Source organism: Myxine glutinosa, chromosome 3 (assembly GCF_964187855.1).
Source record: "Myxine glutinosa chromosome 3, kmMyxGlut1.1, whole genome shotgun sequence".
Lineage (NCBI taxonomy): Eukaryota > Metazoa > Chordata > Myxini > Myxiniformes > Myxinidae > Myxine > Myxine glutinosa.
This window is the reverse complement of record NC_136263.1, coordinates 166141109-166167715: the sequence shown is the minus strand read 5'-3', so window position 1 is coordinate 166167715 and position 26607 is coordinate 166141109. Positions and strand designations below refer to the sequence as shown.

The window sequence follows — 26607 nt, the reverse complement described above, 5'->3', positions numbered from 1 at the left end:
CGCACTTTCGGGCAGGGGCGGTCAGATTGAGTATTTCTGCTATCTGTAGAGGTACCCAGGTAGACGAACTCTGATGACGCAAGCGTGGGAAACAGTTAAATGGCGCTGTAAAGCAAACGCGTGATTTAGTCGATGACGTCATCAATTGGTTCGGGCGCGTGCGGGCGGGTTTGACGGCGAGTTCCAGCTGAGCGGTATCCCCAGACGGAGTAAAGTAGCACTCCGAAATCTAAAGTCTCGCGTCCATTGGGCAGCAGCATTCGAGCGGGCTCGAGATCGGTGTACGGAATACGAACCCGGCCGACGAGCGAAAAGTATTATCTAGTGCGCACCGCGTACGAGGGAAACCGAAAGTTGAGCTCGGCCCGTTGAACCAGTGTGGCTTCGCCGAGTCGAGAGGGCGAGCACGCCGAGTCGAGAGGGCGAGCATGCTTGGCAGCGATAGACTGCACGACCTGAAGTAGCGTCTCGTTTGTTTAGCTGTCGGGTCAAAGGTTCAAATAAATATCACGCCCTGAAGTAGCGTCTCGTTTGTTAGCTTTCGGGTCAGAGGATCGAATACATATCACGCCCTGAAGTAGCTTCTCGTTTGTTAGCTTTCGGGTCAAAGGATCGAATACATATCAGGCCCTGAAGTAGCGTCTCGTTTGTTAGCTTTCGGGTCAAAGGATCGAATACATATCACGACCTGAATTAGCGTCTCGTTTGTTTAGCTTTCGGGCCGTGTTTTGTCCGGAGTTTTAGACATAGTTAGTCATATAGAATACACATGGTATACGATCATCTATCATAAGCATAAGCCCGAGTGTCGTAAAAGGCTATGAAGGTCCCACTCGACGTCCTTAGAAACTCATCCGTGCTGCGGCGAGTCCTCGAATGGTGCCAAGTGAGCCTCCATTGAGGCGATTCCGGGCAGCGGAGTTCGCCGGCCTCGTTGAGTAGCCACATGTAGGTGGGATTTCGATGAGCCGCGATCAGAATCGCCGGCCTCGCAGAGTGGTGCCCGCGAAGGGCGCAGTGCGCGATTTGCGCGTAGGAGGAGGTGATTCCGACGTGCAGCGATTGGAATCGCCGGCCTCGCAGAGTGGTGCCCGCGTTGGGCGCAGCGTGGCTGCGTGTAGGAGGAGGTGATTCCGAGCAGCGATCGGAATCGTAGGCCTCTCGTAGGCCTCACAGAGTAGTGCACGCGATGGGTGCAGCGCGCGCGATTCGCGCGGGGAGGTGCTTCCGAGCAGCGATCGGTCGGGCACAGAGTAGTGCACGCGACGGGTGCAGCGTGCGGCGTCGCATAGGAGGAGGTGATTCCGAGCAGCGATCGGAATCATAGGCCTCACAGAGCGGTGCACGCGACGGGTGCCGTGCGCGCGATTCGCGCGTGGAGGTGCTTCCGAGCGCGGCATGACAGTCAAGGGAGTCGTGAACACTCGCGTGGTCATCTCATCTCGGGCCGAGGCACGCAAATCAGTTGGTCGGGCCGTCGGCTCCAAGCGGGTCCGTCGTTCCGACGGGGTTTCGGCTGCAGGACGTTGCCCAGTAGCATCGTTCGCCAGGCGTCTTGCCGGAGTCCGTCATGCCTGCTCCGGCGTTCGGGCCTCAGGAGAGCAGTTCGCGTTTTGACTACGCGGTCCCGCAAAAGGCTTGCGAGGTCCCCATCACATCCGGTCCTTTTGAGGCAGACCGGCGGCGAGAGTAGTCGGAGCTCCGTAGCTGGAGCAAGCTCGACGGGTCCTCCGCCGGTCATTCTTCTCCGAGGTGGGCCTCGCAGGAGCGCGGAGAATGTCGGGAACGCTCGTCTGTGATCTGCGTTCATCCAGCCATTGCAAGACTCGTGTCCCGCCATTTCCGAAGATCATAATTGAAATTAAGTGTTGTGAAAATCAACCAAATCCACAACTCGTCCCATAGATAGGTTTAATTTCAATTAGATCGTAACATCATCCTGTAAAATACACCATGCAACATATATGTCAGGATCAAGGCATCATATGAGAAAGATTGGATATATCAGTCAATGCAAGCAAGCCTAGAATATAAGTGGGTACGTACCATTCAATTCTACATGTCATTGTATAAAGTCGCAGGAGTGGCCTCGAGTCGCGGACGTCCCGAGGTCTTATAGACACCGCCCAGTGGTTTAAGTGAGCGTCACACCTGGGTTCAACTTACATTTTCACCACACCAGTTTCTACATTTACTGTGCCATTTGGGCATTTTGTCTCTCAGCCATGTTCCAGTAGCCAAATCATATTTGAGTCTCTCAAATGTCTCATCTTGTCGAGCCTTCATGGCCAAAACTAGTTTGTCTGTTGTTGTAATATTATATAGTCCCTTTGCACCAAGTCCTTGACATATGCACTTTGTGTAGTCAATGTCAGTGTCCTGACGTCTCCGCTTGGGTTCCTTTTTCAGTGACAAGCTTCCTTCCACCACCCGTTTCTCTGCCTGGGTAATCATCGTACCTCTCATGCAATCACCTGCAACAGCAAAACCACCACCATGTTATGCATACTAGCAACTAGAGTAGGCCTACATGCAAGCTATTGATATGCTACACTACATGCAAATTTCTGATATGCTAGACTACATGCACACTACACAATGGCCACACCACTACAGATCACACAGTTTTGGACATTTCTGCCCACATGATTTTTATGAGACAAATGTCATAAAACACATCATATCACTCTGAAACCATCATAAATAGATTCCCTGACCTTGAAAACCAGAGAAACAAAGTATTACACATGAAAATAAGATAACAATTGACGACAATATAGAGATTTAAAAATATGGCGACCATCTTGGACGCCATCTTGAATTGCACAGTTACAGTAGCCTGTTGGAAAGGTTGTCCACCTGGAAGTTGTTGCTGGGGGTCTAAGGAATCCAACCATATACAAAAAACTTTTATAGCAGACCGTGTCTGGTTGACCACTCTTGCTCCCTGGGTAGTAGTTATGCTGCGGAAAGACAGACACACACAGAGACAGACGCACACACATGACGAATATAGTGGTCACTTGATAACTCGTGAACAAATAAAGGAAGGTATGGGGAATATCGGGGGGAGTGTAACAAGTTTGTCTAAGATGGAAGGGGTGAAAGATCAAAAATTATTCCTCGATTTTATGACCCCTTATTTGACACACCATGTGAAGGTTGATGAAAAGTCATTCGCTGAATTATTTAATGACAGGTTTATTGATCAAGATTTTCGCCTTTAAAATATTTCCATTTGACCACTTGGTTCATGACGCCAAGATTGCAGGTTCAAATCCCACATAGTGTTTTGTTTTGCTTGTCTATTGTCTTCTAATTTCTTTGTAATTCAGCCAAAAAATTACATTGACCCCTCATAATGCACTTGTTCTGCGTGTCTGACTCATAATGACGTCAGACATGAAGGTTATGAAGTAAGTATTTTAATTTGCTTCTGTTTATTGACATTTAATTTGATTAGTATTAAAACAAAGAGGATGGGGGCAGAGGTAGTCAAGAACATTGCATATTCGATCTGTAATTACTTCTTACTACGCCATTCAAGGAGGGCCTCAATCTCGGTCTCCTTTCGGAAAGCTTCGTCCATCGCAGTATCCAAGTTGTTTCCTATTGGTGTTTATGAAAGGAAACATAACTAAGACTCTAACATTATTCCAATGGAATTGTTTGTAGCAAGATGAGACAAAGTAACACTGAGAAGTGGCAAATTTCCGAACACCTGCTCTTAAACTAACAAGACCGATAGCCTAACAATAGCATAGCCGTTGCTTGTTTGATACTTTGGTTGAAGAGGATAGTATGACCACCCAGGTGGCTATCGGTCTTGTAAACGTTATCAAGTTGTAGAGGTAGTCACAACTAAGAAGGCTATTGATTTTGAGGTCAAAGGCCATCTTGAGGTCAGATTTCTAAAATCGTCATTTTTTCTTCTGATTGACTTGAAAGTTCGACAGGATTTGCATGTTGGGTCACTGATTTGGAAAACCAACTATTTTGAGGGTAAAAGGTCAAAGGTCAACTCAAGGTCAAACTTTTAAAATCATCAATTTTCATCTAAAAAAATCATCAATTTTCATCCGATTAACCTGAAAGTTAAAGAGCCATTGCAAATGCATCAATGAATATGGGAAGCCAACTATCTTTGAGGGTAAAAGGTCAAAGGTCAACTCAAGGTCTGTACTAAAATATGAAGAAGAGGATTCGAATGGAATGGCCGTGGGAAGGGAATATAATGGGTTGTACGAGAAAGGAAGGGGTTTTGGTTTGGTGTGAGCGTAAGCTCGAGAAAGGTATGACGGGGGACTGAATTATTTGCTTGCTTTGCTAGTACAATCTAGGATAATGAAATGCTAGTACAATCTTTGCTGTAGTTCTGATATTATTCTTTGTTCTGTGCGTATAGGGTATGTGGAGGTAGATTTCAATAAAGCCTCATATCTGGAAACCGAGGTCTCGTCTTGATTTCATAAAAATTTATTGAAATCCATCTCACCTCGAGTGCCATGGGCAAGTTTCTCAACCCGGAGAGGTTCGACAGCGACCCCAATGCCAGCAATGCTGGATGACGCTGGACCCACTGGCTCAGGTCCCTGGAGCTCTACATGTGAGCTTTGCCCGAAGCTGCGGGCCAAGCTGCGCACTAAGACACGGACCAAGCCGCGGACCAACAGAAGATGAATGTTCTCACCTGCAACACGTCCAGCGATGTCTATGAATATTTCTCGCACTGTGACACATACACCGATTCTGTAGCGGCTCTAAGAGCTCTTTATGTAAAACCACGAAGCACTATTTACACTCGACATTTGCTCACTACACGCAGGCAAGATGCTGCTGAGACTTTTGGAGCAGTATACGCAGGAGTTACGACAACTCGGCAAGGACTGTGGAGTGCTGGATCAGGCGGCCTTCAATGATCTAATGAGATGCTTTCATAACTGGTATTCTTTCTCCGGCCATCAACCCACGGCTGCTAGAGACCAAGACTATGACCTTTCAGGATGCATACGCACAGGTCCGAGTTTTGCATCTGGCCCAGACTCGATCAGAGACATATGGACGACCTTATTTGACCGCAAACGCTGCTATCGCCGAGAAACGCTCGGATACGGTGGCAGCTGCAGGGTCTAGTTGTCCGTCGCACGCTGCTTGCCAGCCGAATCTATGCTCTGACGTCCTGCTGGGACATGATATGTTGAATAAGCATGGGCATATAGAGATGCACTTCGATAGTGCACAACCCTCTAAAGTCTTCTCGGTATGTAGCTTGACGGAGATGTCGATCGAACCACACCCGCTGTTCCAATGCCTAACTCCTACTTGTCGCCCTATAACTGTGAAATCTCGGCGATATTTGCGGCCAGATGCACAATTTATCACCGAGGAGACCAAGCAAGCGGCTTCTAAACGAGGGTATAATGAAGCCTAGTAGCTCACCTGGAGGGCTCAAGTGCTCGTTGTCAATAACCCTAATCACCGGAAGCATATGGTCATTGATTATTCTCAGACGATCAATCGCTTTACCCAACTGGATGCCTACTGACTACCCAAGATGGATGACATGGTCAGAGAGGTATCTACCTACAGGGTATTCAGCACCTTGGACCTCCGAAGTGCGTACCACCAGATACCCATCAGGGAGAATGATTGACTTTACACCGCTTTCAAATCTGGTCAAACGCTGTACCAGTTTTGTATAAATCATTTCGGAGTCACAAATGGGGTTGCATGTTTCCAACCGGTGATGGATGACATTTTAACCAGGGAACTACTAAAATATGTTTTTATGTATGTCGATAATGTCACCATATGTTTCCGCGATCAGCTGGAACATGACTCGAATTTACGGCAGTTCTTGGATGTCACGAAGAAATGCAGACTGACCTTCAACGAAGAGAATTGTAATTACTCCGTCCAGACAGTGGATATTTTGGGGTACACCGTGACCGGAGGGGAGATATGACCTGACGCTGTTCGGCTACAACCTTTGCTGGAAATGTCCCCTCCCTCTGACCGTGCGACCTTGCGCAGAGTACTGGGACTGTTCATGCACTATTCAAAGTGGATACCTGGATTCTCTGAAAAAATAAGGCCTTTGGTGGAATGTAAAATATTTCCACTGAACGTAGCTACAAAGGCCACCTTTCAGGTATTGAAAACAGACATAGCTAATGCTGTGGTGACCTCTATTAACGAGAGTATTCCTTTTATGATCGAGACAGATGCCTCAGACCATGCTATCGCGGCTATCCTCAATCAGGCTGGGAGGCCAGTCGCCTTTTTATATTGCACACTGTCTGATAGTGAAAGTGGACATTCCGCTATAGAGAAGCAGGCTTGTGCGATCGTTGATGCCGTTAGATGGTGGCGTCATTTATTTATCGGGATACATTTCCAATTAATCACAGACCAACAGTCAGTTGCTTTCATGTATGACAGATGCCATACACAGAAGATAAAAAATGAGAAAATCGCTCGCTGGCGTGTGGAATTAGCTGACTTCAGTTTTGACATTATTTATAGATCGGGACGAGATAATCTGGCAGCCGACGCTTTGTCTCGACCTGTCTGCTCGGGAATGACCACCGGCGATTTACAGGATATTCATGAATCGCTCTGTAACCCCGGAGTCACTCAATTGGCTCATTTCGTACGCAGCAGGAATTTGTCTTTTTTTTTATAGAGGACGTCCGGCGTCTTTGCAAGACATGTTCCGTGTGCGTTGAAGTTAAACCGAGTTTTTATAAACCGTCTATGGGGACGCTGATTCATGCCGGGCAGCCATGAGAGATTTTGAACATTGATTTCAAGGGTCCGTTGCCAGCCGCAGGGGGGAGCCGTTACATTATTACAGTAGTCAATGAGTACTCTCGATTTCCATTTGCTTTTCTGTGCACTAACATGTCTTCGGCCACTGTGATTGAATGTTTGCGTTCAAACAATAATTGTTCTTAATGTTCGGATATCCTGCATTCATTCACAGTGACAGAGTTACGGCTTTTCTGTCTCGAGATAATAAACAGTTTCTCCAGTATTGAGGTGTCACCACGAGCCATACCACCACGTACAATCCTCAAGGCAATGGCTTGGTGGAACATTATAACGGAATTATATGGAGAACCGTGTCAATGAGCTTGAAGTCGTGCGGGTTACCTTCGCAGCAGTGTACTTCCGGTTGTTACTTTCAGCAGTGTCGTTACTGTGTACCGCTACGAATGAAACTCCACATGAAAGAATGTTCCACCTTCAGCGATGTAGTGCAAGTGGACGAGCGTTGCCCTATTTGTTGGCCTGCCCCAGTCTGGCTCTTCTGAAGTGAGTGGTCAGACAAAGTAAATACGTACCGTTGGCGGATTGCATAGAAATTCTAGAGGCAAACCCAGAGTATGCTCATGTGAGGCTTCCGGACGGGCGTGAGACTACTGTATCTGGTCGCCATCTCACGCCTTGCGGCGAGGGAAATGAGCACGTTGCTGATGACAAGGGAAATGGATTCTCGGGTTCACCCGTCAAAGCATAGTCGCAGGACTGATTGACTGGGGATAAACTAATGTTTGATAATGCCAAGGTAACGGAGATCCTGTCAGAGTCAGGGAGATCTCAAAAGGAGCTGACTCATCAGGATGATTCTCTTTGTGAATCTGTGGACACTGGAACTGAGGGAATTTATCGAACTCGTGCTGGAAGATTGTGCCAACCGCCAACTCGTTTTGGTTGATAGAGCTTTGTTTGTTACTGTTGCGTTGCTTAATTATTTGATTGCTAACATGTATTTTAACTGAGGGTGAATGTCATAAAATATGAAGAATAGGATTTGAAAGGAATGGCCTTGGGAAGAGAATATAAGGGGCTGTACAAGAAAGGAGGGGGTTTTGGTTTGGTGTGAGCGGACGCTCGAGAAATAGTGGGGTGGCTAAAGTCCAAATTTAAGTGATATCGTGACACACTGGCCCAAAGGACCAAATTTGGCACAGTTCTACTTTAGGACCATACAAAACTTTTGAGAGGGGGCTGCCCGATTTTAGAGGCCCAGGTCAAGGTCAGGTCAAGGTCAAAGGTCAAATTATGTGTCTGTCATGTTTTTGCAATATCCAGCTTATATATAACCTAAAAAACTTGGTCTTAGTCACATAACCAACATATTTAGTCAATGAATCCATTACTATTATGGGAAGTTCCACCAGGTGATGGCCATATAGGCAGTGGCGGCAACAGGCTGTCCCCGACCGGGGGGGGGGGGGGGGAAGCTAATCAGGTCAGATTAGTTGTATGTCAACTAATCAGGTTCAACTCTAAGGAGAAGGCAAAGGTAGCAGAGCAGCCACGTCACCGAAAGGATAAAGAGCCCCCACTGCCATTATATATAGGTCTGAATGTGCATACCCAAACATGGAGCAAAAAAATGGTGACTCAACTTCAAGAACTTGGTATCAGTGTCAGCTACGAACGTGTTTTGGAAGTGGAAGACTGGCTCACTAATGCAGTATGTCAGCGGTTTATTGAAGAGGATTCAGTATGTCCTGCACAAATTCGCGATGGACTGTACACAGCAGGAGCGCTGGATAACCTAGACCACAACCCTACATCACAAACAGCTGAAGGGTCTTTCCATGGGACCAGCATGAGTTTGTTCCAGTTCCCTACGAAGACAAATCCAGGAACAATCAGACAACCCATCACAGTTCCGCCGCCTGTGTGTACCAGAAACCCTTCCCTCCCGGACAGCTACCGCATAGTCCCAGCTGTTGCTTGCAACACCAACATTATAATGGTTCCAGAGACGGCTGTTATGCAGGATACCGTGGACAGTTTACACGAAGCAATAGAAGAAGAAAATCAGTGGCTACAACAGAAAATGCAACTTCTCAAAAAAGACAACCTTGAGAAAGGCGACTTCATAACATGGGCTGCTCATCACGCTGATCGTCAACCAGATGTCACAGACCCACCTGGGATAAGTGCTCTCTTGCCCCTCTTCTATGAGAAGGCCGCAACGATGGCCATGGTGAAACATGGGATGGAAGTCCTGAAACTAATGATACAGACACGCAATCCCGGACAAACACCAGTGATGGTTGGGGATCAACCCATTTTTGCTTTAGCAAAATATGCACAGTGGAATTGGCCACAAACTCTTGGCGAGTCGCGATATATAATCATTCTGGGGGGTCTACATACGGAAATGGCACTATGGAGGATGGTTGCAGACCTCCTGGAGGGATCCGGATGGTGTGCAGCTCTGAGTGAGGCTGGTGTTGCGACTGCTGGAACTGCAGACTCCTTCCTGAAGGTCGCACACCTAACAAGGACACGTCACGCACATCAGGTGACTGCAATGTCCCTGGCAAAACTGCAACGTGATGCGTTCAACACAATGTGCAATACACACGAGGAAAAAACGTTTGAAGACTGGAAAGAAAAAATGATACGAAACAGTCCAACTTTTGAATTCTGGGATAAAATCTTGCAGCTTGAACTGTTGGTACTCATCTTTATCCGATCACACAGAGAAAGGAACTTCGCCCTCTACATAGATGTGCTGGAAGCACTAGCGCCCTGGTTTTTCGTGCTAGATCACACCAACTATGCCCGCTGGCTACCGGTCCACATCAGGGATATGAAGGCCCTGCCAAATGAGATCAGAGATGAGTTAAAACAGAACTGGGTGTTCATGAAGACTAGCCGAAAATTCTCGAGCATGCCCTTCGACCAGGCACATGAACAAAATAACGAAACAGTGAAGGGATCAGGTGGAGCCATCGGTCTCACTGAAAATCCAGCTGCCCTGAAACGATGGATGGTGGCAGGTCCTGAGCAAGCCAGTATCCTCCATCAGCGTATCGATGTACGTCAAAAACACCGATGCAAAAATGACCAACACATAATTTGACCTTTGACCTTCACCTGACCTTGAAATACAACATGGCAGCACCTGAGGATATTTTCCATAATACAAATGGATTCCTTGTCCTTAAAAATGATTATTTAGACACTGAGATAATGTTTCTATGACAGCTATGAGCTGGATATGGCAAAAACGTGACAAACACATAATTTGACCTTTGACCTTGACCTGACCTTGACCTGGGCCTCGAAAATCGGGCAGCCCCCTCTCAAAAGTTTTGTATGGTCCTAAAGTATAACTGTGCCAAATTTAGTGCTTTGGGCCAGCGTGTCACGATCATTTCCATAAGCCACTCCACTAAAAGGTATGAAGGGGGAATGAATTATTCGCTTGCTCATGGGCAATGAAATGCTAGTACTATCTTTGCTGTAGTTCTGATATTATTCTTTGTTCTGTGCGTTTAGGGTATGTGGAGATAGATTTCAATAAAGCCTCATATCCGGAAACCGAGGTCTCGACTTGATTTCATAACAAGGTCAAACTTCTAAAATCATCAATTTTCATCTGAAAAGTAATCAATTTTCATTCGATTGATCTGAGCTTTGATTAAGATAGTCAATTTTAATCTTTATGAAATGGACAATTTGATATATCCATGGCAACTTTTTGGGAAGGGGGGGGGGGGCGGGGGGAGGATTTTGCAAGTAGCGTGTTCTGCACAACATCTTTTTTGTTAAAATTATTGTTTGTTTTGATTTGTATAAATGTTTTGCCTTTTTTACAGTCCGGTTACAATTTGTGACAAAATGGGCTTCAGATAGGGCACCTCCTGCAGTGATCGTGGCTTATCAATAGAGTTGTATTTTGTGCTGTTTTCATTCGGTGGAGTCTCTATATGACATGACGTCATCAGATGTATTGCTCAGCTCAGAAAAAAAAGGTTTGAATTTTTGGGGATTTTTTGGGGAGGCAAAACCAATTTTTTGAAAATTGAGAAAATTAAAATTAGATTTTTTGGGGGGGGATTTTATAAAAACGCTCTATAGTGAGTGCCTGAGCATTTGTAGTTTTGTGAAAGATAATATTAAATGATCCCTGGTGTGTATATGTGTGTAATATTTTCGTTAGTGGGTGTAGGGGAGTATTTAAGGCACCCACAAAATAATAGAAAAAAACAAACAAATTGATTTCTTCAAAATATCAACAGGATTAGAACATCACCTGGCAACACTGGGTACTCCTGCTAGTACAGCATAATTTTGATAAACCATGACTGATTGCTATAAAGACTGATAAGATTTATCTATCTATAATTCCAGTAATCTCTGTACGTTTGTACGTTTGTACGTTTGTACGTTTGTTTGTCTGTGACCGCTGTTTCTCGACAACCACGGGTCCGATATACTTTAAACTTGCCAGGTATATTGCTGGGGACCCGAGGATGTGCCTTTTCAAGGTTTGAAATTAATCGGACAAGTACTTACCGAGCTATGGCGATTTAGCCGTTCGCCGTTCGCTTTGGCGTTGCGAATGGACCAAACCATTGCATGTAAATAGAGGGGGGGGTTCTGTGGTCGTTGCGAATGGACCAAACCATTCATGTAAATAGAGGGGGGGGGGGTTCTGTGGTCGTTACTGCCACGTGGTTTCAAAGTTTTTTTTTGCTGTTGTTGTTTGCACGCATGTTTTTTTGCACCCACGTACGGGCACGCCCTAGGATGTTTACACACACACACCCCTACACAAAATTTTTTTTTTTTTTTTTTTTGGCAAGGAACGGGCACCCACGTACGGGCACGTCCTAGCTTATATATAGTACGGGCATGCCCTAGTATTAATAAAACAGCATAACATTGATATTTAACATAACATTGATAACAATAAGATTAATTGATAATAAGATGAGATTAATTGCATAAGAATGATAAGATGAATTGATAATAAGATAAGATTAATAAGATTAAATGCATGAGATTGATATTAATAATATAGTGTAAGATTAATAAACAGGTTTCCGGTTCCTCGGGCGAGTGAGGCGTGCTTCGAGCTCTCCACGGCATCGAAGTTTAAGTGTTTTCCCATTATTGTCTTTGTCAAATTTCCACTGGTTATTTTGCTGTGTACATGTTATTGTGTGTTTCTGGTTGGTATTGGTTTGTAATTCGTACAAACTTGTGTGTAATTAATCGTTTTCTGGTGCGCGGCCTGGTAACTTGGGGCTTCCCTCCCCCCGTCGGTGTTTTGTCGGTTTGGGTTATTTCCTTCGCTGTATTGCTTGTTTCTTTTATTTTAATTTCTCCCCCTCACCTCACCTCCCTAGACAAAGAATTCTATATTGATTCTTTCTCTCCTCCCGGACACGTGCTTGTTCACTGTCCTCCTCGTCTCGGCTTGTGCCCCGCCCCCTGTAGCTCGTTTCTCTTCCGCCTCTGCTCCTTCCTTCTCAAATCCACGTTCTCGCTTGGAGACTTTTCCCAGATTGTTTTTCATGGTTTTCATGGTTCTGTTTGGATATTGTTGGAATATGTTTAAACCGCAGCCGTGATGCTGATGCCCCCCCCCCCCGAATTTCCATGTTTTAAACGTTTCCCAGTGTGTACCCTGGTCAGAATAGGTACACCGTATCCCTGCGTGTCGTAAGAGACGACTAAGAGGGTTGGCGTCAGGAAGGGCATCCGGCCATAAAAACATTGCCTCAAAAAGAGAACCATGACAATTACAACTACATATGGGCAGGGTGCAGCCTGAAGTGGAGATAGGTTTCTGAGGTTTGGGACATGGAATGTAGGGACAATGACAGGGAGATCAGGAGAAGTGGTGAAAGTATTGGTCAGAAGAAGAGTGGACATATGTTGTGTGCAAGAGACAAGATGGAAGGGAAGTGGTGTGAGAATGGTGAAGGGTAGGCAGGGACAGAAATACAAGTTTGTGTGGCAAGGGTGCCCGGAGGGCGTGAATGGTGTTGGTGTCCTGTTTTCTGAGGAGTTTGTAGACAGTGTGGTGAGTGTGACTAGAGTGAGTGAAAGGTTGATGATGGTGAAAATGATGATTGGAAAGCTCTTGGTGAACGTCATCTCGGGATATGCTCCGCAGGTTGGTCGGAGCGATGAAGAGAAGGAGAAGTTCTGGTGTGCGATAGATAAGCTGATGGAAAACGTGAAAGATGAGGAAGTTGTTGTGGTGGGAGGAGACCTGAATGGACATGGGGGAAGGAGTATGGATGGTTTTGAGGGAGTTCATGGGGGTTACGGATATGGTGTGAGAAATGGAGAAGGTGAAAGGATTTTGGAGTTTGCTGATGGAGCTGATTTGTTGATTTGTAATACTCAGTTCCAGAAAGAGGATAATAAGCTTGTTACATACACGTGAGGTGGGTCGACGACAACCGTTGACTACCTGATGGTGCGTAGGAGAGATAGGGTGCACCTCTGGGACACAAAGGTGATCCCGGGGGAGGAGGCTGTTTCACAGCACCACTTGGTTGTCTGCGACATAAGGGTGAAAGGTGCGAGGAGAGCTCGGCGGGTGAAGTACCAACCAAGAATGAAGGTGTGGAGGTTGAAAGAGGTGACAGTAAGGGAGGCATTAAAAGAGAGGCTGAGTAGGGTAGAGGATGATGTGGTTGAGCTTGAAAGTGGTTGGATGTCAATGAAAGCTAGTTTGTTGGGAGCCGTTGGTGAGGTATGTGGATGGACAAAAGGACCACCGAGGCACTCGGAAACATGGTGGTGGGATGATGAAGTTGGAAAGAGGATTGACGAGAAGAGGAAGAAGTTCAAGGAGTGGCAGAAGGCGAAGGGTACTGGAGCAGAAACAGCAGAGCATGAAAGTTATAGGGCAGCCAGGAAGGCTGCAAAGAAAGAGGTAGCAAAGGCGCAGGAGGCATGTAGGAAAATGTTCGGAGAACGCTTGGATTCGGAAGAGGGTCAGAAAGCAGTATTCAGGATTGCAAAGCACATAGCGAAAGAGAGGTGTGATGTGATGGGGGTGAGTTGCTTGAAGGATGAAGTGGGACAAATCGTTGTTGACCCAGATGGAATTAAAGGAAGATGGAAAAGATATATGGAAATGCTGTTGAATTCAGAGAATGAATGGGATGGCAACATAGAGAGTAACCCAGTTTTAGGACCGGCAGAGAAGATAACTGAGAAGGAAGTTGAGGAAGCGATAAAAGCAATGAAGAGTGGAAAAGCGGGAGGGCCGACGGGAGTTGTTGGAGATATGTTGAAGGCAGCAGGAAGTTAGGGTGTGAAGAGAATGACAGAGATCTGTAATCTGGTGGTGAAAGAAGGCCGCATTCCAGTGGATTGGGAACTGAGTACCCTCGTCCCTCTACACAAGGGGAAAGGTGACCCTCTGGAGTGTGGCTCGTACCGAGCGATAAAGTTATTGGAGCATGGAATGAAGGTATTGGAAAGGGTGTTGGAGAGGAGGATAAGGAAGAAAGTGAAGATCGACGAAATGCAGTTTGGATTTATGCCAGGAGGAGGAATGACAGATGCGCTTTTCATTGTGAGGCAGTTGCAGGAGAAGTACATGGAGAAGAGGAAGAAGTTGTTTTTTGGGGTTTGTTGATCTGGAGAAAGCATTCGATAGGGTTCCACGCAAAGTATTGACATGGGCATTGAGGAAGTTAAGAGTGGAGGGATGGTTGATCAGAGTAGTGATGGCAATGTACAAAAGAGCGCGCACAGCTGTGAGGACGAAGGACGGGAACAGTGGTGAGTTTGAGGTGAAGGTGGAAGTGCATCAGGGGTCGGTACTAAGTCCACTACTATTTGTAGCTGTGATGGAGGTGCTGGCTCAGAACGTAAAGGAGGGTTTACCGTGGGAGTTGTTTTATGCAGATGATCTGGTGTTGATTGCGGAAAGTATGGATGGACTGAAGGAAAAGATGAACAAGTGGAAGGAATGTATGGAGACAAAAGGTCTGAAGGTGAATATCGGAACGACGAAGGTGATGGCAAGTGGTAAAGCATGTGGTGAGGTGGAAAGAACTGGGAAGTGGCCGTGTGCTGTGTGCAGAAAGGGTGTCGGAGTGAACTCCATTCAATGTACAATGTGCGCTGAGTGGGTTCATCAAAAATGTAGTGGTCTGAGAGGGCCATTTACCAGTGTGGCAGCTACATTCAAATGTAAGGTGTGCACAGAGGGAGCTGCAGATGGAGGAAATGTTGAGTTGGATCTTGGAGACGGTGTGAAGCCGGAAGGTGTGAAAACATTTTGCTACCTCGGAGACATGCTGAATGGAGAAGGTGGATCAGACTCGGCAACGGTTGCTCGAGTGAGATGTGCATGGAAGAAGTTTCGGGAACTGAGTGGCGTGCTGATGAGGAGGAGAGTGTCGCTGAAGCTGAAGGGAAAGGTGTATGCTGCATGTGTGAGAAGTGTTATGATTTATGGGAGCGAGACATGGGTAATGAACGTAGAGCAGCAACGAAGGCTGGAAAGGGTGGAAATGCGAATGGTTCGATGGATGTGCGGAGTATCGTTGAGAGAGAGGAAGACAAATGATGAATTGCGAAAGATGATGGGAATATTGCCTGTGATTGATGCTGTGAAGAGGAACAGGCTGAGATGGTTTGGTCATGTGTTGAGGAAGGATGAAAGTGACTGGTTCAGAAGAGTGATGGAAATTGATGTAGAAGGTAGTAGAGGACGGGGAAGACCGAGAAAGACTTGGCTAAAGATGGTGGAAGAAGAAATGCGGGCAAGCGGGTTAACAAGGAGAGATGCAGAAAATAGGGCAAAATGGAGAAGATTGTCATGGGGACCGCAAGGCTAACCCCCGCTCTAGCAGGGAAAATGGCCTTAAAATGCATGTTGTTGTTGTTGTATTAATAAACAATGCCGTTGAAACGTTTATTTGTACACTTTAGTTTGTTTTAAGGAAAACTGGCAAACACTTTATTGGAATCACCAAATTATGTGAAAGTATACAATTTTATTCTGCGGGCACACACAAAATATGAAGTTGAACCGATGTAATTTCAGTAGAGCTGTGGGACAACTTTCTCGAGGAGCGGGGGTCTCATTCATTACTCATTCCATCATTGACGTAGTCGTGAGGATGTGCTATGTCTACCTGGGATGAAGGTGTCATCGTTTGCACTTATCCGCTCGCTCGTGGCACTGTACGCCATGGCTCCTGAGAGGTAGCAGTTCTTAATTAAAAGCATCTTCATGAAACGTTAGCACAGGCAGGCGATAATAATAGTGGAATCATGGTGACAGAGCAGTATGAGGATCACGTTCGACTTTTAATTGGACAGCACCTGCATCTTGTGAAGGAACTCTTCCAATCCTAGATCATTCATTAGAGGTAACTCCAAGGTGTATTGGTTAAGAATCACCCTTATGTTTGCGAAGCCAAACGCAGTTAAGCGATCGGTTGCGTGCGTACGTGTCTGCATTAAAAAAATTAATTTTCATCTGCAACTGTTGGTCCGATTGACACAAAATTTTACCATAGGAGCGCATTCACCTGTATAATTTTTTTTATTCATAATTATGACGTTATATGTCACGTGGTATAGACGCCATCTTGGAAAAACCTTACACCTCTATATCCTGGACCGTCACCCGAATGTTTCACATACAGGGCGAAGTCTCCCTCCATATCCAAGATGGAGGACCCATTGAATTTGGTCTAGGGAGTAAAATGGGGGTAGATAAGAATGTTGTTTGGGTTTCAAACCTGCTATAAACTGTCATCCTGGCCATGTTTCACAGGTCGGGCGAGGGAGGCATCAATGCGTGCATCCTCCCTCAAATGGATGTTATTCTGAATGTCCCAGCAGCATTAGCTGCTGGACGTTAATGATCCCACCATCAATGAAGATACAGCCGGGTTGCCCAGCAGTGAACTTAGCGAAGAGTAGGCTAGTTATCGCCTACACCCTGAACCAGCTACAAAATTCTGCCTTTACTGCTAGTAGCAAGTGGTCTTGTTTTCTTGGCCACCACTTGACACCTGGTTACACGACTTGCTACACCAGAGTGGGGAATTGTTGTCTGGGCTACAAACAAACGGATTGTATGTTGTTTTCATGGAAACGGACTCGCAAACGGGTTTCTGGATTGGCATCATCAGTTTAGCAATCGATGGTTGTATTCTTTGCACCCCACTATATTTTAAAGTTATGACTTGATGATCCCATCGAGTTTGTTTTTTGAACAAAGTTGTCTGGGTCTTTGTGTAACACCCTGTGTATTCAATTGCAACGATTTGTTTTCTGTGTTCATGCCTGATGGGATCATCAGGTCGTACCTGAGCGATATCTCCTTGTTCTCAGTGATTGATTTTGGGTTATTTTTCCACGAGTCTTATGGAACTTGGATATTGAGATTTTTGCAGATGTGACAGTGGATTACGATACATACTTTGCTGTGCCTTTGTGTGTACAGCTGCTCTGACATGAGTTTTTTTTTACATCCCAATAGGAGGTGACTCATGCTTTCTGTTTATATCTTGCAGAACCTACATTTGTCCGATTGACTCAGCCCCACCATCTTTTTTAAACCATTGGTGTAGTGTCCTTGGTTTTTGACATTCATTATGATTCGTTCTCCATCCGGGTCGACCCATCACAGATCTCTTCTTAGCCCTTCTAATGAGCCTTCTTCGCCTATGCTCAATCTGTCCAACTCTTTTTTATGTTTACCTGCTCTTTCATCATTCTCACAGTTGTTGGTGTATATCTGTTGATATTTCCCTTATATATTTTGCTTTGGTATTTTTTGCAATTGACGGTTGTATTCATTGCTGTTTCAGTTTAATGTGTGACATCTTATATTTGCACCTGTCTTTGGAAATTATTTGCTAGGTGGGTTACGGATACCTTTTCTGTCTTTCTGTTCTCATGTTTGCATACAAATTGGATTCTATTGAACTTTTTACGTATTCAGCCAATTCTACAGTTGTCACTTTGTGTGCTTGGTTAACCTCCATCAGGTCGCAACCTCCTCCTTGTCTCAGCAGGTACATTCTCAGGATGCATTGATTTTTGTAGAACATTCTGTGGCTAGTGAGGTGTTTCCTTGTTTTTATATATAGTTTGTTGATTTCCGATAGTGGCCAGTTTATTATCCCGCAACTGTATCGGAACACTGGTACTGCAAGTTGATTTATGACTTTGATTTTGTTTGTTTAGGAGATATATGTTTTCAGTCGGGCAGTATCAAAATCATTTTTTAAATCTATCCAGGCTGGGGAAAATTTGGTTCTCCTAATTATGTATTTTTTCGAGTATGGCCTTTTTTATTAGTACGTGATCTATTGAGTCCTCTCTTACATCCCTTCTGTTCTGCCTCTCGGCTTTCTTGTTACCCTGTGCTTGCGAAGCAAAAAGCGGGGCTAAGCAATCGGTTAATTAGTGTGCCGTATGTGTGCCGTGTGCCGTACGTGTGCCGTATGCTGTATGCCGTGTGCCATACGTGTGCAGTGTCTGCATTTTAAAAATTCATTTTCTCGGCAACCGTTGGTCCAATTCACATGAAATTTTACCGTAGGAGCGCCTCCGCCTGTAGATTTTTTTGCTGATAATTATGACGTCATAGGTCAGGTAGTATGGACGCCATCTTGGAAAAAGTTACACCTCTATATCTCCGAAGCAGCTTAATGGAAAAAATTGAAACGTGGCGCATTGTCAAGTACACCCCATGGGGAATAAGATATGTTAATGATGATGTCATAGGTGCCTCCATTATGACGTCATAATTCGACAAGTACAACGCTTGATCTGATCAGGATCAAAAAAAATTCCTCTGCAACTGTTAGTCCGATGAACACAATTTTCAGAATATAAGCGGCTCCTCCTGTAGAATTGTTCTTATGATAATTATGACGTTATTGGTCACGTGGTACAGGTGCCATCTTGGATCAAAAAAACCCCTTAAAAACAGACAGAAGTCCTTCTCAAGACTGCGCAGGGTAAGTATTCTATGAATACCATCTAGTTGTGTTTGGTGGTGTTTCATAATTTCTGTGACGATTCAAGTTGGGTATGTGAGTCTTAGAAGGTGGGATGGAGTCCTCTCAAGGCTCGAAGTATCCACCCCCATTTCAGTAATGGAGCCTGATTCAATGATTCATGGACCAAGCTGTGAAGTTTTCTTATTCTCAAAGTGTTGTGCTGAGCACTCTTTTCAGGATCGTCACTGAGCCCTGGATAGCTTCCAAGTGGAGTTCGTTTGTAGAAATAATCCCAGAGATGATTTTTAAGGTCTCCATAATGTTATTTTTTGGAAAGAACGGGTAATTATCTGTAATGTTCTCACTAGCATTCCCGTTGCTCCAATTTATCACTTCAATAATTTCAAGCGTTTTTCTTCCAGGATCTTCTGACTTCATTTATGTGTGTGTGTGTGTGTGTGTGTGTGTGTGTGTGTTACATTTAAGACAAATCTTGAGACATTCTCTTAACATGGTGACATAAGACAAATACTTGGAGTCATTAGATGACAAAATTGGGTTGAGGACATTGAGGTACATTTTCACATCATAAAGTGCTCAAGTAGGCGGTGAAGGTATTTCAAGGAACGCTTGTTATCACCAAACAAACATCAGGTAAACTCCTTCATGTGGGATCCTGAGTGCATTCGGCATGGGATAACATCTGTACTATGTGGGTTAAGAAAAATATAATCTCCATCATCTTATCGATGCAGAATCTACAACACGAGAAATAGATACGACAATAAGATGATATTTCCAACTCCCGTCGATTTGTGCACACATCAGGCTCCTTGGCCTACATTGGACAATCTCTTGATGGATCTTCCATTCTAATAAACCACACTTGATCAGGCTGCCCACTCTGCCTGATCGAGTGCTCTCAGTCTCATCATGGTCGTTGCTCCCATGATTGGACAATGGCTGATCCCACAGATCAAAAATGAATTAGGATCGTAAAATGTTCTTCATGAAATATTCAACAGCTTGCTGTTCACATGAGTCAGGAATCATTGATTTTTATTTTCTTTTTTCTGCTTTTGACTGCGCAACATATAATAATGTTCATGAGTTTTCAATCTGGGCACTGTTTGTACGAACAAGCCAATTGATCAACTTGATCAAAGTCAACTTTGTATTTGTATCAACTTTGTATTACAAAATATCAAGTTGGTGCGAGTGTCATCCATTATTATTTTTTCACTTGTCATAGTTCCGCATTTGGGTCCATTTGTCTGTCTGTTTGTCTGTCTGTCTGGCTGGCTGTCTGTTTGTCCACACAGAACACAAGTATGCTTTTCTCTGCAATCGTTGGTCCAATTGCCAATATATTTTCACATGGGTGCACTTCATCCTGTAGAATTTTTTGTTGATAATTATGATGTCATTTGTCACGTGGTATGGGCGTCATCTTGGAAAAACCGAAAAACTTTGCATTGCTATATCTCTAAAACCATGTCATGGGAAAAAATATAATCATGACTTGTCAAGTATTCCCCATGGGGAACAACATATATTGATGGTGATGTCATCGGTTCCTTCATTATGATGTCATAATTAGAGAAGTAGAATGCTTGATCCGTTCAGTTTGAAATTCTTTGAGCATGATCTACAAAAAAATTGTATCGGAGAATTAAATTGACGACATCATCAGTCACATGGTTCGGCAGCCATATTGGATTGAACATAAATAAATCTACGTCATCAATAAACCACACAAACACAGCAGCTAATAAACACCACACAAACATGTCCTGGGAAGGGTCTGCAATCTCTGATTGCTCTTTCTTGTTGGTATTATTTTACTTTGATCATGGGGGAGCTTGTACACATATCATGTGTGAGATCGGGACAATAGGAGATCGTGATGTACTTTTACACCAATCACAAGAACATCTGTAGAGCATGGGCAAAATTGACCCATGATATGGGATTTAATTGTGGGATGGCAACGTTATATGTGCATTAGGTTCAGATGTGCCATTCACCCATTTATTTTGTCTTGCTGTTTGTAAGTAAAGTTATTAATAATAGTTTGTGTGAAAGAGATGTTAAACATTATATAACTAACCTCGCCGAAAGGAGAGGCTAATGTAATGTGCGCGACAATTATGTATAATATTTCCATATTGTTGAAGGCACAGAGTCCATATTTGTAGATCCCTTTTTATCGGTGGGGAATTGCTGTCATTAAGCTTCCCAATTTTTTAAAATCATACGGTTATTGAAAAGAAGCTTAAAAGAAGCGTTTTTGACAAAAAAAAAGTTTGGCGTGCAGGTTTTTTGTCACGAATCACTATTCCAGTGCAGAAATATGTGCGTTTCATCATATAGTGTGTACTTTAGCTGGTACACAGCAAAACAGCACATATTACACTTGGAAGCTTAATTATACAAAAACAGTCTTGTTTGCTTGCTTAATAAGATATTGGAGAAAAAAACATGCTTAAAATGTTCAATACAATAAAACAGCTGAGATTCATTCATCTGTACTGTAAGAGAGCCGTTTGTCTGTCCGTGTCACCATTTTTCTCAGGGATGGTTGAACGGATGTTCATCAAACTTTCAGAGGTTCATCAGTGAGTGCCGGGGAAACAGTTTTGGGGAATTATTTTTTTAAGAGTTTGACAAAAAAACGATTAATTTATTTATTTATTTATAAAATTGCTCTTATTGTTTTTATTTATATTTATTATTTTCTATTTATATTTATTTTATATTTATATTTATTTTATACTATATTTTTATTATATTATTATATTTTATTTTATATTTTATTTATATATATTATTTTCTTATTGTTTATTTTATTGTTTTATAAAATTGTTCCAAGTGTAATATGTGCCTGGGCCTTTGTTGCTATGTAAAAGGTAATATTAAATTGTCCCTGATTAGTGTGTGTGTGTGTAATATTATAATATTAAATATAAATTTTCATTAGTGGGTGTAGAGGAGTATTTATGGCACCCACAAAAATAGAAAAAAATTCAAATAGATTTCTTCAAAATGCCAACAGGATTAGAACATCACCGGGCAACGCCGGGTACCCATGCTAGTAAACTATATAACCCATACTGCCTCTCTTCCCCCTGGTACCCACCATTTATACACTTGCCAGATAGGCCAGAGTAAGACTGTTTCAATATACCAAAACCTCCCCCCCCCCCCTACCCATCTTGCATCATCATAAACTGGTGCATGGCACCTCAGGGTGGTCACTCCATAAAGAAGTGCTTTTTCTCATCTTTGAAGGATATTAAACCAAAGGTAATGTGTTGGTATCACACCTACATGTGCAAGTGCTTTGGGCGTGAGGCCGCAAATGAAATATTCTTGGTGTTTGCCATGAGCGCCCCAAAAGCAAGATGCAAACGCTGCCATTGAGCCAGCCAGGCGGCAACGTCACCACCCGGCAACAACTCTCTCCCACTCCAGAACTTGCCAACCGCTGTCGCTGCATAGTGCTCTTTGACTGATTAATTGAAGCACCAATTTTTTTGTGGAGGAGTCTCCGTTAATTACATTGCTGCATCGAATATCTTGATTTTGCGGTACCGACAGCTCGCTCACTATGCACGGATGCTCAAGGGAGCGTGCAGTCTGCACGATGCAGATTGATCACCGTCTCATGCTGCATGCCATCATGAAAAGTGACTTTAAAGGACTTCCATCATGAAGCACAAACAAAGATCTGGTCCAATGCCAGAAAGGATTGTTGCATTGTGGAGCGTGTCATATGATACCCCAGGCTATATACATCAATAGGCCGGACATCGTAGCTCAAACCGTGCAGGCCTAAAGGTGTTTTTGGCAAGGATTGGCTTTTTGGGCCCCTGCTATGTTTGATTAAACCTTCATAATATGTGAAGTCAAATAAGAAGTGATGAGTGGGTCAGACCTGGGCATATGCTGCGGAAGGGCGATGCGACAACTGAATTGCATGTGGGAGCACATAATGAAACGTACACAAATATGGCAGAAATATTGAACCGCACCCCAGAGTCGTGCATATGTAATATAAATGTTCCCTTTTCAGAATTTCAATTTCCTTTCTACAAACACTAGTGCATTTGTACAGTGGCTCACACTGTACATCATTTACATCTCAGATGTTACTCCTTTGGATCCCAAGCATTGGATCCCGGAAACGGATGATTACAAGTATGCTTTCTGTCCAATTACTCGGGGGTAAAATTGGGGTAAAACGCAGCACAGTGTGCTGGGGAATGCTTCCTAATAAAGGTAACGATAAGCACATGATCAACATGCCATTTTACCTTTAAAACAATTATTGCTTAAAGGGGCAGCGCAAGCACATTATTCGTACATTTCGCAAAGTTCATTTATTTTCTCTCTCCGGTTGAATGTTATGGTTTTCTTGTTTGTTCTTGTTTTATAAAAGGGATTTATCTGTCGCTTTGTTTGATAATAATTGCATCTGTTTCTTGTGTATGCTTCCTATTGTTCCACTTGATTAATTAGCCCGTCCCATGTGCAGCATGAGATGGGGTTTTGCATTCACGTGTGTGTGTGTGTGTGTGTATGTGTGTGTCTGTGTCTGTGTGTGTGTGTGTGTGTGTGTGTGTGTGTGTGTGTGTGTGTGTGTGTGTGTCTGTGTCTGTGGGTGTCTGTCTGTGTGTGTCTGTCTGTGTGTGTGTGTGTCCGTGTCAGTGTGTGTGTGTGTGTGTGTGTGTGTGTGTGTGTCCGTGTCTCTCTGTGTGTGTGTGTGTGTGTGTGTGTGTGTGTGTGTGTGTGTGTGTGTGTGTGTGTGTGTGTGTGTGTGTTTGTGTGTGTGTGTCTGTCTGTCCATCCGGACCGTAACTTTTTTACCATTTGAGTTTTGTCACCAAATTTTCACCAAAGCTTTATGATGATAATACGGAGAAGGCAAATTAAGAATTTTGTCAAAAGGTCAAAGGTCAGCGTTACATAAAATCATCAATTTTCATCCAATTGACCTGAAATTTAATTTTACCAATTGAGTTTTGTCATCAAATGTTCAACAAAGCTTTTCATGAGAATATGGAGAAGGTAAATTAATAATTTGGTCAAAAGGTCAAAGGTCAAGGTTGCGTAAAATCACCAATTTTCACCCGATTTACCTGAAATTCTAAAGAACTTGCATATCAGGTCACTGAAATGGTTCAATAATCAAAAGTTAGGCGTCAATTGTTTGAGGTTTTTTAGATCTCAAGCTCAAAGTCAAGGCTGCATAAAATCATCAATTTTTATTTTGTAATTTATTTTAAACTGTCTTCGTTATTTTGAGGATACGGAATAAGACATCTGAATACAAACGGACGTGGACGAGCTTTGCATTTTCAGGTGCTTTCTCGTTGCAGTTGATATGAAATTATTTCTATTTTCCAACCACCTGATCCCAGATCATCAGATCGGTTTCCGATCCGGCCATTCTACCCTGGACATGTCGCTTCGACTCTCTGGAAATACCTTGAGCATTTTATAAAGTCGGCACCCCACCTTGATCTCCAAACTCTGTTTATGGCATCCAAGCCCATCTTCTCTCATGGATCATTGACTTCCTTCACTCCCACATTCAGCATGTAGCTCTTAATGGGAGCCTCTCATCTCCTCTCCCTGTCAAGGCTATAGTGCCCCAAAGCAGTGCCCTGGGCCCATTCATGTTCCTCATCTGCCATGAATGATCTTTCTGATTTCCCAGAAAGTCCTGCCTATCTTTTTGCTGATGATTCCACCCACTTCCATATCATATTCTCATCCTTCAGACAGGCAGACAGCAGCTTCCTCTCTGCAGACCTGGGTAGAATCTGGAGCTGTTCCAACGCTTGGAAAATGTCTTTCAACCCTGTAAAATCCCAAGCACTCACCCTGACTTTCCCAAATGACTGTCTGGCAAATCCTCCCATCTACTTCCAAAACAAACCACTTGAAGACCATATTTCTTGGGCAGACCATATTTACAATATGGCCTGCAAAGCTACCTGCCGACTGGGCATCCATCATCGTGCAAGTTATTTCCTTGGCCAACCTGAACTTTGACAACCAACTCGGCCTTCATTCGCAACTTGATGGAATACTGCTCTCCCAATTTGTGCTGGTGACCCTGCATCACACCTTGCCCTTCTTGATGCTGTGGAAAGCAAATCCCTCAAAATCATTGGGATATCGTGCAACAAAGCTGGGTGTCTCGGCCCGTTACTCTCGCATCACAGACAGATTGGTGGCCTCTCTGGATTTTACAGCCTCCTTTTTGGGTTTGCACCCTCTGCTCTCTTGTCTCTGTCCCATCCAGGTTTCTACATGGTGTACCCCATCTGCTAGTAACCCTGTTCTTGTTAAACTCCCAAAACTCAGGCTCACTGCTCACATCGACTCATTTGTTCCTCTTTTCTCTCACCTGTGGAACCAACTTCCCCAATCTGTTCAACCCCATCCTTCTCTCCAGGGCTTCCCGACAGCTGTTCACCACTACCTCAAGTAATCTCACATCCATACTCATGATCTCTTCTACCCCAAATTGACCCCATTCCCAAGCACTCCCTTTTTCCAGGTTATTGTGATTTTTCCCCACTTCTGCCTCACCTCTTTTCTTTTGTTTGGTGTCAGTTGGTTTGTTCCTTTTCTGTTTGTTACTTTCCCTGCTTCCCCCTTCCTTGTCTTACTGTGTTTCATTCAGCGTGTGTGCTTGTTCCTCCTTTCCATTTTGTTTCCTTCCAGGAGCCTCACCATGCATACCAAAAAAAAACACATACAACCTGCAAGTAAGAGGGTTTGTGTCGGCAGAGTTAATGGGGGTAGAAAAGATTGCAGGTACGGATGTGGGATGAGGAGATGGTGATGCATCGCCTCATTGAAGCCTTGCTTTGGTTCTTTGCGTAAGTTTAGCAATAATTTTGTGTTGTTTGCTTCTGGTTTCAAATAGTTCTGAAGTTTTAAATAGTTCGGTTTCCTCCAATACCTTCAAGGAGGTTATGTTTTCATCCCTGTATGTTTGTCTGTTTTTCTGTCTGTGAACAGGGAATCTCAAAAAGTTATGGATGGATTGGGACTAAACTTGGTGGACAGGTCGGATGTGTGACAAGGACGAATTGATCCAATTTTGGTGAAGATTCGAATCCGCATCTGGATCAGAAATGAAAAATTTTTAAAAAGTGATTCTTCACCATTGTGATTTTTTTATTTGCTACATATGTATAATAATAATAATAATAATAATAATAATAATATTAATAATAAGTAACAACAACGGCATATGAGCAATCTACGAGATTGACTACTTTAATTCATTACCTTTGTCCATCTTGCTGTGTATTTTCTTCCAAGTGGAGTCTACTGTGTATTTGCTTCAAATCATCCACTGCTCATCCTCCTTTCACTTTGCCATCCTCATTTACATCACAAAGGAACAGAGATTCACACAGTTCATTGCGCATTAAGGTCCAAGGAGAGTAGGTCAATCGGCCTCCTCTTGAACCATGAGAATATAAAATTCGGGACTGTGGCCAGAAGTCGCTAGTTTGGCCACCACTGTCCGTCCCATGGATATATGGACATGCCGGTCACGTCATGCGAGTTCCGCACGGTGACCGACGGTGCAGTGAGAGAAGAACATCTGATGCTTATTGTGAAGCGATATCTTGTCTGGTAGGTGTCGGAAAGTCGGAGTGGTTGCTGCAGATCGCCCATGAAGGGGGCGGTTCACGCTCAATGTAGCGGCTGCCACGGGCGCATGAACACGGTGCGGAGTGCGCGCCGGCACGTGGCTGAGGCGGCGCACGAGGAGCGTACTGGCCTCGGGGGCTTCCGCGGACCACGTTCCCTCAAC

The 26607-nt window shown here is 44.0% G+C and overlaps 1 protein-coding gene and 1 long non-coding RNA gene across 2 annotated transcripts in view; one reads left to right on the top strand and one right to left on the bottom strand.

The window, feature by feature from the left end:
• The window catches only part of LOC137423071 (regulating synaptic membrane exocytosis protein 4), a 375068-nt gene that overhangs the window by 228430 nt on the left and 120031 nt on the right, over positions 1-26607 (top strand). The gene's annotated exons all lie outside the window — the stretch shown is intronic.
• Positions 1898-26606, bottom strand: LOC144891375 (uncharacterized). The gene is made up of 2 exons (XR_013622895.1): positions 26073-26606; positions 1898-1939 (listed from the first exon to the last, which is right to left on the bottom strand). It is a non-coding gene; the product is annotated as an uncharacterized LOC144891375 (long non-coding RNA).